We start from the raw sequence: 12,181 nt of genomic DNA, 5'->3' as shown, positions 1-12,181 counted from the left end.
AATCACCAAGTGTTTAGACTATTTATTCCTGGAGAGAAGAGCTAAACATTAATAAATAGAGAAATAGTGGGATTTAATTGGATTTAAGATTCTTAATATTGGGTCATTGGCCTGTCTCAGGACTGTTTCTTAAAATTGCTTCTTCAAAGTCACTGTTTTGAATGTTTTCTTTTGGTTTTACAGGATGTAGTTAAGATGCTTACTTTGCCCAGTATAAACTGGCTGGTAATTTATTAATAACCAACAGGGCCACTTTCCCTGAAACAAAGTTTTTTGCCCGTCTATAAACATTCTTAGTTATCTAAGGGTATACTAAAAATGGATTCACAATAATTTTGGGAAACAATATGCTTCGGTCTTGACTTAGCAAGAGGAAAGAACACCTCCACACCTCCGAGGTGTTCATTCTCAGATGTCTAATCTCTGCTAAAAACTCTCCATAGAGAGACAGGTAGAGGAGATTGTGATGGAAGTTAACATTTTATCGTTTGTGTTCTGTCATTTCTGTGTGTAATGTTTTCTTTACAGTTTAAAACTACTCCTTGTAATCCCACAGCTCAAACATGTTGCACTCCAGTTGCCCTATACAAACCCTGCTGGCACACTCTAAAATGTACCATGTTTGCATTAATATAGTCCTATTTGAAACAGGACTATGTTAACATGAACTAGGTATGTTTTAGAGTGCATTAGCAGTGTCTACATGGGGCAGTTAGAGAACAGCATTTTAGCCCTGGTCTACACTAGGCGTTGAGGTTGAATTTAGTAGCGTTAAATCGATGGAACCCTGCACCCGTCCACATGACGAAGCCCTTTTTTTCAACTTAAAGGGCTCTTAAAATCGATTTCCTTACTCCACCCCTGACAAGGGGATTAGCGCTGAAATGGGTTTTGCTGGGTCGAATTTGGGGTACTGTGGACACAATTAGATGGTATTGGCCTCTGGGAGCTATCCCAGTGTGCTCCATTGTGACCGCTCTGGACAGCACTCTCAACTCAGATGCACTGACGAGGTAGACAGGAAAAGGCCCACGAACTTTTGAATTTCAATTTCCTGTTTGGCCAGTGTGGCAAGCTGCAGGTGACCATGCAGAGCTCATCAGCAGAGGTGACCATGATGGAGTTCCAGAATCGCAAAAGAGCTCCAGCATGGACCGAACGGGAGGTATGGGATCTGATCTCTGTATGGGGAGAGGAATCCGTGCTATCAGAACTATGTTCCAGTTTTCGAAATGCCAAAACATTTGTCAAAATCTCCCAGGGCATGAAGGACAGAGGCCATAACAGGGACCTGAAGCAGTGCCGCGTGAAACTTAAGGAGCTGAGGCAAGCCTACCAGAAAACCAGAGAGGCGAACGGCCACTCCGGGTCAGAGCCCCAAACATGCCACTTCTATGATGAGCTGAAAAGAAAAGGAGGACTTGTGGCACCTTAGAGACTAACAAATTTATTTGAGCATAAGCTTTCGTGAGCCACAGCTCACTGCATGCCATTTTAGGGGCTTCAGCCACCACTACCCCAGCCATGTTGTTTGACTCCTTCAGTGAAGTTGGAGGCAACACGGAAGCAGGTTTTGGGGATGAGGAAGACAATGATGAGGAGGCTGTAGATAGCTCACAGCAAACAAGTGGAGAAACCGGGTTTCCCCGACAGCCAGGAACTGTTTCTCACCCTGGATCTAGAGTCAGTACCCCCCGAACCCACCCAAGGCTACCTCCCGGACCCAGCAGGTGGAGAAGGGACCTCTGATGAGTGTACCTTTTAAAATACTATAAAAGGTTTAAAAGCCAGCATGTTTAATTATTAATTTGCCCTGGCATTCGTGGCTCTCCTGGATATACTCCCAAAGCCTTTGCAAAAGGTTTCTGGGGAGGGCAGCCTTATTCCATCCACCATAGTAGGACACTTTACCACTCCAGGCCAGTAGCATGTACTCAGGAATCATGTCGAACAAAGAATTGCAGTGTATGTTTGCTGGCGTTCAAACAACATCTGTTCTTTATCTCTCTGTATTATCCTCAGGAGAGTGATATCATTCATGGTCACCTGGTTGAAATAGGATGCTTTTCTTAAGGGGACATTCAGAGGTGCCCGTTCCTGCTAGGCTGTTTGCCTATGGCTGAACAGAAATGTTCCCCGCTGTTAGCCACTATGGGAAGGGGAGGCAAATGCGACCTTGTAACAAAGCACATGTGCTATGTATGTAATGTTAACAGCAAGGTTTACCGTGAAAGAGTGTACCCATTGTTCTATAATGTGCCTTCTATGTGTCTTTTCAAATACCACTGTCCCTTTTTTTTTCTCCACACGCTGCATGTGTTTCAAGGATCACAGGATCTTCTTCTTCCCAGAGGCTAGAGAAGATTAGAAGGCAAAAAAAACACACTCGCAATGAAATGTTCTCTGAGCTCATGCTGTCCTCCCACACTGACAGAGCACAGATGAATGCATGGAGGCAGACAATGTCAGAGTGCAGGAAAGCACAAAATGACTGGGAGGAGAGGTGGCGGGCTGAAGAGGTTAGTAGCGGGCTAAAGAGAGGGCTGAAGCTGAAAGGTGGTGGCAGCGTGATAAGAGGAGGCAGGATTCAATGCTGAGGCTGCTGGAGGATCAAACTAATATGCTCCAGCGTATGGTTGAGCTGCAGGAAAGGCAGCAGGAGCACAGACCGCTACAGCTCCTGTGTAACCAATCACCCTCTCCCAAGTTCAATAGCCTCCTCACCCAGACACCCAAGAACGTGGTGGGGGAGCCTCCGGCCACCCAGCCACTCCACCCCAGAGGATTGCCCAAGTAAACAGGCTGGCATTCAATAAGTTTTAAACTTTTGAGTGCTGTGCATCCTCTCTTCCCTCCTCCACCACCCCTCCTGGGCTACCTTGGTAATTATCCCCCTATTTGTGTGATGAATTAATAAAGAATGCTGAATGCTGTAGGCAACAATGACTTATTGCCTCTGCAAGCAGTGATCAAAGGGAGGTGGGGAGGGTGGTTAGCTTACAGGGAAGAAGAGTGAACCAAGGGGCAGGAGTTTCATCAAGGAGAAGCAAACAGAACTTTCACACCGTAGCCTGGCCAGTCATGAAGCTCGTTTTCAAAGCTTCTCTGATGTGCACTGCACCCTCCTGTGCTCTTCTAACCACCCTGGTGTCTGGCTGTGCGTAACCAGCAGCCAGGCGATTTACCTCAACCTCCCACCCTGCCATAAATGTCTCCCCCTTACTGTCACAGATATTGTGGAGTGCACAGCAAACAGTAATAACAGTGGGAATATTGGTTTCGCTGAGGTCTAACAGAGTCAGTAAACTGCGCCAGCGTGCTTTTAAACATCCAAATGCACATTCTACCACCATTCTGCACTTGCTCAGCCTGTAGTTGAATAACTCCTGACTACTCTCCAGGCTGCCTATGTATGTCTTCATCAGCCATGGCATTAAGGGGTAGGCTGGGTCCCCAAGGATAACTATAGGCATTTCAACATCTCCAATGGTTATTTTCTGGTCTGGGAAGAAAGTTCCTTCCTGCAGCTTTTGAAACAGACCAGAGTTCCTGAAGATGCGAACGTCATGTACCTTTCCCGGCCATCCCACGTTGATGTTGGTGAAACGTCCCTTGTGATCCACCAGTGCTTGCAGCAGTATTGAAAAGTACCCCTTGCGGTTTATGTACTCACTGGCTTGATGCTCCAGTGCCAAGATAGGGATATGGGTTCCATCTATGGCCCCACCACAGTTAGGGAATCCCATTGCAGCAAAGCCATCCACTATGACCTGCACATTTCCCAGGGTCATTACCCTTGATATCAGCAGATCTTTGATTGTGTTGGCTACTTGCATCACAGCAGCCCCCACAGTAGATTTGCCCACTCCAAATTGATTCCCGACTGACCGGTAGCTGTCTGGTGTTGCAAGCTTCCACAGGGCTATTGCCACTCGCTTCTCAACTGTGAGGGCTGCTCTCATCTTGGTATTCTTGTGCCTCAGGGCAGGGGAAAGCAAGTCACAAAGTTCCATGAAAGTGTCCTTATGCATGCGAAAGTTTCGCAGCCACTGGGAATCATTCCAGACCTGCAACACTATGCGGTCCCACCAGTCTGTGCTCGTTTCCCGAGCCCAGAATCGGCGTTCCACCGCATGAACCTGCCCCATTAGTACCATAATGCCCACATTGGCAGGGCCTGTGCTTTGAGAGAAGTCTGTGTCCATATCCTCATCACTCATCACCGCGCTGACGTCACCTACTCGCCCGGTTTCGCTTTGCCAGGTTCTGGTGCTGCATATACTGTTGGATAATGTGTGTGGTGTTTAATGTGCTCCTAGTTGCCAAAGTGATCTGAGCGGGCTCCATGCTTGCCGTGGTATGGCATCTGCACAGAAAAAAGGCGCGGAACGATTGTCTGCTGTTGCCCTGATGGAGGGAGGGGCGACTGACGACATGGCTTACAGGGTTGGCTTACAGGGAATTAAAATCAACAAAAGCGGTGGCTTTGCGAGAAACTGAATGGCCACCTCAAGGATAGAACTCAAAACTGGGTTTAGCAGGCTGTTGATTTCACAGAGAGAGGAAGGAGAAAATGAATATAAAACAAATCTGTTCTATTTCTTGTTTTGAGTCACTTCATCTATCTTTATACATCATGCTGGCAGCAGACTGTGCAGTACGACTGCTAGCCATTGTCACCTCTTGGGCGCTATGCAGAAGACAGTGCAGTATGACTACTAGCCATCGTCTTCTGCTAGCTGCAGATTAAAAGACAGTGCACTGCTGGTAGGACTCAATCGCCATGAGACGAAACAAGGGAAATGACCTGGCTGAGTCACTCCCATGTTTGCCCAGACGCCCGGTAAAAGAGCACCCAGGACTACGTTGACGACGGCTACTAGTCATATTGCACTGTCTGCTGCTAAAAGGCAATAAACTGCTGCTGCGTAGCAATGCAGTACCACGTCCGCCAGCACCCAGGATACATATGGTGACGGTTAGCTGAGCGGGCTCCATGCTTGCCGTGGTATGGCGTCTGCACAGGTTACTCAAGAAAAAAGGCGCAAAACGATTGTCTTCCCTTGCTTTTACGGAGGGAGGGAGGGAATGGGGGCCTGATGATATGTACCCAGAACCACCCGTGACAATGTTTTAGCCCCATCAGGCACTGGGATTTCTACTCAGAATTCAAATGGGTAATGGAGACTGCGGGAACTGTGGGATAGCTACCCACAGTGCAAAGCACCGGAAGTCAATGGTTGCCTCGGTACTGTGGACACAATCTGCTAACTACATGCACTTAGAGCATGTGTGGGGACACACACACTCGACTGTATAAAAACGCTTTCTACAAATCCGACTTCTATAAATTTGACCTAATTTCGTAGCATAGACATACCCTTAGTGTGATTTACAAATCAAGTCCCTGGTGCGTGCTTTGCCACACCATGTAGACAAACCCTCACTCTCTTTCTCTGCTTCACTGTAGAGCTTCTGCCTAAAATCATCACTAATCTCATCCTACCTGGGTTCTTGCTACAGATGTAGATGTAAGCAGAGTCGGGATGAGCTCCACCCTGACATTTGGTGGTGAGTTGTGGCAAGTTGTGGAAAAGAACTTCAGGGGCTGATCTCATTTGCATAGGCACACCCACCCCACCTAGCATGAGCCCATAGCTGCCCAAATGGTCACTTTGGCTTCCGTGGGATCCCCAGTTTCTCTGTTATTGGGACAGGAAGAATAAATTGTAATTATCCTGATTATGTGAATCAAGGACAGTGGAACTGTATTTGGCCTTTTGTTATGATGGAGGGACTCGCCGTCAACTAAGTAGCACTTGGTAGGCAAGGGACATGGGTTCCAAAAGTCAGTGAATTGGGAGAGGCTGGGGATAGGTATTAATACCAGGTGGTATAGTGCCTTAGTGAGGGTCTTACAGGCTAATTACACTTCTTTTTCTTTGTACTGTAGAATATCAGAGCTAATTTTGATTCACTTAGGAGTCTAGTTGACTCCTAAGAGCTGAGCAGAATTCACTTTGGGCCAATGGTGCACAGGCACTAAAGCTCCCCTACTACAGGCTGAAATCACAAAAGAGCTGAACTTATTAAGAGCTGAAATCACTGAGTGTTGTGTTAAGTAGTGGGGGAGCCTGAAGATATATTGCGGAGCAGTTTGTGGGACAGCTGGCAGAGCAGAGCGGCTGGTGGAGCAGAGCAGTTTGTGGAATGGCTGGAGCAGCTCATGGGGTGTGGCTGGCAGAGAGGAGTGATTTGTGGGATGGCTGATGGAGCGGAGTGGAGCCCCATGGAGAGATGGGGCAATCAGCTTTGGACCACATACGGTGCCCCTAACCCCCCCTCCCACATCTCCATCCAGGTTGGGAGGTAAAACTCTGCAGATAAACTTTTGAGCTCTGGTGCTGCACTGATCAGGGACAGAGACTTTTGGGTTGTTGGACTTTGAGGACTTTGGGTTGCTGGACCAAAGGGAAAGTGCATGCCCCAAATTGCTTGGGTGGGTTTTTTTGCTCATGGGTTGTGTTATGAATCCTGTTGGTGGTGTTTCCCCAACAGAATGCCATTTGTTTCTCTGTTATTAAAAGGCTTTTGCTACACTCAGACTCTATGCTTGCAAGAGGGGAAGTATTGCCTCTTAGAGGCGCCCAGCAGGGGTGGTATATATTTGTCCCAGGTCACTGGGTGGGGGCTCGAGCCAGTTTTGCATTGTGTATTGGAATGGAACCCCTAGATACTGAAGCCGGCCCTTGTTGCTGCCAACTCTGATGGGCAGAAGGGTTACATATAGAAACAGTACACATTATCATAATGAACAACCTATCCCAGTGGAGCAGGGTTCCAACACATGTTCGTACATAAGTACAACAGAAAAAGATTATAAACCACAAAGGAATGAAAAAAGTCATACAAAGAAGCTCAGGTGGAGGTGCAGAAACCCAAAGACCACCTGCCACTTGTAAACTACTTCAGAACTCCTATAGAGTTCTATAAGCAATGCAAGAGACTTCAAGAGAGGAGCCTGATAGAAATGGTTCAAAGATACCTCAGGAGATATGGATAAGGAAAGATGTTCAAGAAAATGAAGGAGAGTCATACAGAATACAGCAGATGTAGTCAAAGGAAGACACAGCAACACAACTGACCATTAGATTTCAGGTGATAAAAGAAGTTTTAGAGGACTGCAGTTATCATGGCTCACACATTTTGTTCAAATGAACAGAAATAAAGTGGAAGAAACCATTTAAAGCTCTTTGGGGCAAGGACTGTCTCTTTGTTTTGTGTTTGTACAGCACCTAACACAACAGCATCCTGGCCCAGGACTGTGGATGTCAGGTGCTACCATCATACAAACAATGGTTAATAATATCTAGTCTGGACACTAGGCAAAGAGGACTCAGCTCATGTAAGAGAGCTCCTAGTTAGACAGAATGTTAGTGTCAATGAGATCACAATTAAGCTTTTCACCTATTGACAAAAGTTAGTGCTTAATGTAGAGTTAGGCTAACCTAACTTGATAATCATCTGACAAGATTTATGGAGTGAACCTGGAATGCAGACTAAGTAAATAGAGGGAGATGGGCCACCAATTAAAGTGAAGGCTCCAGGTTGTGCAGTTCACCACTGTACGGTGCTAAAATATCATTCAGATCCAAAAACTTAAATATGAAAGAAAAACATCTCTGAGAGAGTTTGGGAAAATGACTCCTACCTCAGAGTCTATGATGGGACTTCATTTCCATTCACTCTGTCTGGGGCATAGACAAGTGAAAGGCCATTAACTTCCCCCAGAAGGAAGAGAGATGCAAGCTGTCAAAATAGCTGCCCAGTTTACGGTTGACATGATGTTTGATAAGATTCACAGTTCTTCAGAGGGGAACTGATGACATAACCAGTTTCAACCTGAATTTGTCTTCAAGACCCACCTGTAGCAAAGATAGACAATGGTCCAAACACATCTCATTTCGGGGCTCCAACTTTGAGATCCTTTCTTTAGGACTCATTCATGAAATATGAGAAAACAATTTTATGAGCTCCTTCATGAGCCAGTGAGTGAACTTTTCAAAAACACCTATGTCCCAATGAGTTAGATCCCAATGAAATTTAGGATCCTAAGTTGCTTAAGCATTTTTGAAAATGGGGCTTAGACTCCTAAGTCATTTTGGGTGGAGATTTTCAAAAGCACCTAAGGGACATAGGAACTCAAGACAATAAGATTTGTGCTTTTTAAATCCCTTGGGTACTTTTGAATATTTCTTCCTCAATTCTCACTTCTGTGGCCTAGCAGTGACATCCAGTGGCCAGCCAGGTTGATCCTGAGTTAGGTCCCAATCCTGTAAAAATTTAAGAGCATGCTTAATTTTACACATTGTGAGTAGATCCATTGGCTGCACACATGTAAGTTTTAGCAAGATCAGGGCCTTACTTTGTACTTAGTATTTGGATAACCCAAGAGATGAATCAAGTTCACCCCACTTCTTGGTATTAGGAATCATCTGGTTTTGCCCATTTTAATGCCTTCTTTTCTCCCAGTTCATCACCCAGAAAATAGCTATCTTCTCCAAGGCTACTGACTATGCTCCTCTTCTCACCACCACCACCACCACCACCTATTTTTTGTATTACTATCGCCCCTCGCAGCTCTAGTCATGGACCAGGATCCCACTGAGCTAATTGCTGTACAAACATGAATAAAAAAAGATGTTCCCTGCCCAAAATAGCTTGTAATCTAAAGATAAGACACAAAAGATGGCTACAGGTGGACAGAGGAGTGAGGAAAAAATATTAATCAGCAGACTAGACAGTGGTCCCTGCACACTAGCAGCCTAATTGTTGTCAGGTGTTTCATAATCATTACAGAAAAGAGGAAGTTTAAGGAGTGTTTTGAAGAAGAATTATGAGTTAGTTTTGCAGATGTTTATGGGGAAGCTTCTCCCAAGCACAAGGGGCAGCATGGGAGAAAGCCCAAAGTTTGAAAGCTTAAATGGGAGATGCAGGTTGGCATGGAAGAGGTGGGAGTTGATATCTCAATAGAAATGAGTGATGTTAGGTAGGGTAGTGGTAGGCCACAAAGAACCTTAAAAGTGAAGACAAGTAGCTTATATCTGATGAAAAGAGGGAGTCAATGAAGGGATGCAAACAGAAGGGTGATGTGGGCAAAGCGATGGGCTAGGAAGATTATCTTAACAGCTGCATTCTGAACGTGAGCTAATGACAGCCTGGATGAGAGATTTAGCAGTGTGGGTAGACAGGAAAGGCCATGTTTTAGAGATATTGTGCAGAAGGAATCTGCAAGGTTTAGACATAGTCTGATTATGAGGACCTAAAAAGGTCTGAGTCAAAGACAACACCCAGGTTACAGGTTTGAGTGACAGGCAGGATGGTGATGTTGTCCACAGTGATTGAGAAAGGAGGTAGTGGGAGAATTTGGAGAGAAAATTAAGAGGTTGTTTCAGAGAGACAGTCTGGGATTTTAGTTGGACAGCAAGAAACAGATCTAGAGTAGAAAGGAAGAACTGTAAATCATCAGCATGGAGATGGTAGTTGAATTTGTTTGCATTTGAGATTACCCAAAGATAAGGAGAGAGAAGGGGACCAAAGACAAAGCCCTGAGGAACCCTTATAGGTGATCCTCTGAAGAACATGCTGAAGAAGCCATTAGAGATGTAGGAGAAGAACCAGGGGACAGAATCACAGAAACCAAGAGAAGAAAAGGTTTCAAGAAGCAAAGCATGGTTGACTGTCCAAGATGGCTGACTGGTCAAAGAAGATGAGAATGGAGTATTGGTTATGAGATTTTGGCTAGGAAGAGGTAATTACAAACTTTGGAAAGAGTAGTTTCAGTGGAGTGCAATGGACAGATGTCAGGTTAGAGAGAGTCTAGAATGTAATTGGAGGAGAGGAACTCTGGACAGTGACTATAAACAGCACATTCAATGAGCTTAGAGATGAAAGAGAGAAGGGGCAGTAGTTGGAGAGGCAAGCGGGGTTACAGTTGAGGTGGGTGGGGTTAAGATGGAAGAGACTACAGCATGCTTATATATTGATGGGAAAGAGCCAGAATAGTGATAGAGGTTAAGGAAAAGAGTAAAGGAGAGGATGAAAGTGGATATGAGGGAGATCAGGAAATGGGATAGGATGGGTCAAGTGGAAGGATTAAAGGAGGAGAGCACATGAGAAACGTCTGCATTTGTGACAGTGGAGAAGGAGGAGGGAATTGTAGGAGGGGAAGGCCTTGTCATATTAGTCAATTGTCTCTTGGAAGAAACTGCTGCCATTCTGTGTGGGGGGGAGGGGGAGAGGGGGAGAGAGAGAGGCAGAAGAAGATGCAGAAGAAGAGGGGGGATTGAGGGGTGAGCCAAAGGTAACAAAAGGATAGCTGGGATTGCCAGCATGGGAATCAATTAAATTGAAGAAATAGAGTTGCTTAGCTATGAAGATGGCAAAAGAAAAGGAGAAGATAATGAATTTTTAATAGAGGAAGTCAGCCTGGTCAAAGGATTTCCACCAGACCTGCTCTGCAGCATAAGAACAGGAGTGGAGGGAGTAGATGTAGGGTGTGACCCAGGGCTAGGGGTTGAGAGGGTGGTTCTTGTGATGGGACAGAGAGGCAAAAGAGTCAAGAGTGGAGGAGATTGAGGCATGGAGGAAAATCAACTAGATCAATTGAAGAAAGGGAAAAGAGGGCAGGAAACTGAGGGATGAGAGCAGACAAGAAGTCAGCAACGCTGATGGACTAGAAGTCTTGGAAAGGCCTAGTAACAGATTGTGAGGGAGTGAGCGATGCTGAAGGAGACCATGGGAAGATCAGAAAGGGGAAACTCAGCAATGGAGAGATCAGAGAGAGAATAGTCCTTGATGAAGACCAAGTCAACTGAATGATCTTTTGGTGAGCAGGAAAGTCAAATAAGAGGTGCAGGTCAAACGAAGAGGGGAGGGTGAGTAAATGTGCAACTAAGGGATCAGATGCATCTATGACACAAGAACCCCTCAATGCCAACAGGAAAAGAGATCACTGTTCTTTAATAGTAACGCTTGATAGGCCTGACAAACTCACTGCACCACGTGGCTTTCAGAGTATTTATCCAAAAGGACCAAGTGAGGTATCTAATAAAAGATAAAGTCATACTGATTCTCATAATCCTTGTGAGAAACATGTACAGATGATATTTAAGGTGGTGTGTGTAGGTACTGAAAATATGAATTAGAGACTGTGTCCCAGGCAGGGTTGACAGACAGACAGAGGAAGTTGATTCTCTTGTCTCACTGTCAGCTATGTACATTAATCATTGTAAGCCAACGCAATGGAAGCCAAATCTACATACAGAGTAAACAGGAAGATGTGAAGTCACTGGAGACTAAACCAAAGGGAGAAAAATTAACTTTAAAGAATTCAAGGAGAAATTTTGTTTTCCATTCACGAAGAAACCCCTTGAAGTGCAGGGAGTGTTTAAGCACACTTGGTTCCTTGTTTGACTGAAAACCAGCTAGTTTTGTAAAAGACTAAATCCTTGGGGTGAAATCTCCCTTATTAAATAGAAGGGTAACCATTTGTAAGTGTAGACCCAGGTTTGCATTTTATGTTTTGTCTTATATGTAACCATTTCTGTTTCTATTGTCCTTATTCACTCACTCTTAGATCTTAGCCTTTGATAATAAACTTGTGATTGTTTTCACTATAAATATATCTCAGTGCTGTGATGTTGTATTGAAGCTGGCATTCAGCTGAACCAAACAAGCTGATATGGGCACTGTTCCTTTTGGAACAGTTTGCCTGATCATTTCTGTGGGTGTCTAATGACAGAGGCTAGGGTGCACTCATTGTTAACCTGCAAAGTAAGGACTGGCAAAGCCCAGAGGAGATTATTTGGGTGACTAACAGACTGGTGGTGGCAGGGATACCCAGTTAAACACAAGCAAGTCCCTTTCTCACTGAGGTAGAGGAGTAACAAGGTGACTCAGTTTACCCATCAGTAAAATGAGTACATTAGTAATTGCTTCCCTCACAAGAGGGATATGATGCTCTGTTTAATTAATGTTTGAAAAATGCTTTGAAATCTTCAGATGAAATGCTGCTACCGAAAGTGTGCTCCAATATATTGATTCCATTTTCAAACTCTCTTTAAATCATTTAGCTTTATAACACTCTGAAGTCATGGCTCTCTTCAGTAGCTATAAAACT

The sequence above is a fragment of the Dermochelys coriacea genome, chromosome 1, assembly GCF_009764565.3.
Source record: "Dermochelys coriacea isolate rDerCor1 chromosome 1, rDerCor1.pri.v4, whole genome shotgun sequence".
Lineage (NCBI taxonomy): Eukaryota > Metazoa > Chordata > Testudines > Dermochelyidae > Dermochelys > Dermochelys coriacea.
Note: the sequence above shows the minus strand (reverse complement) of the source record.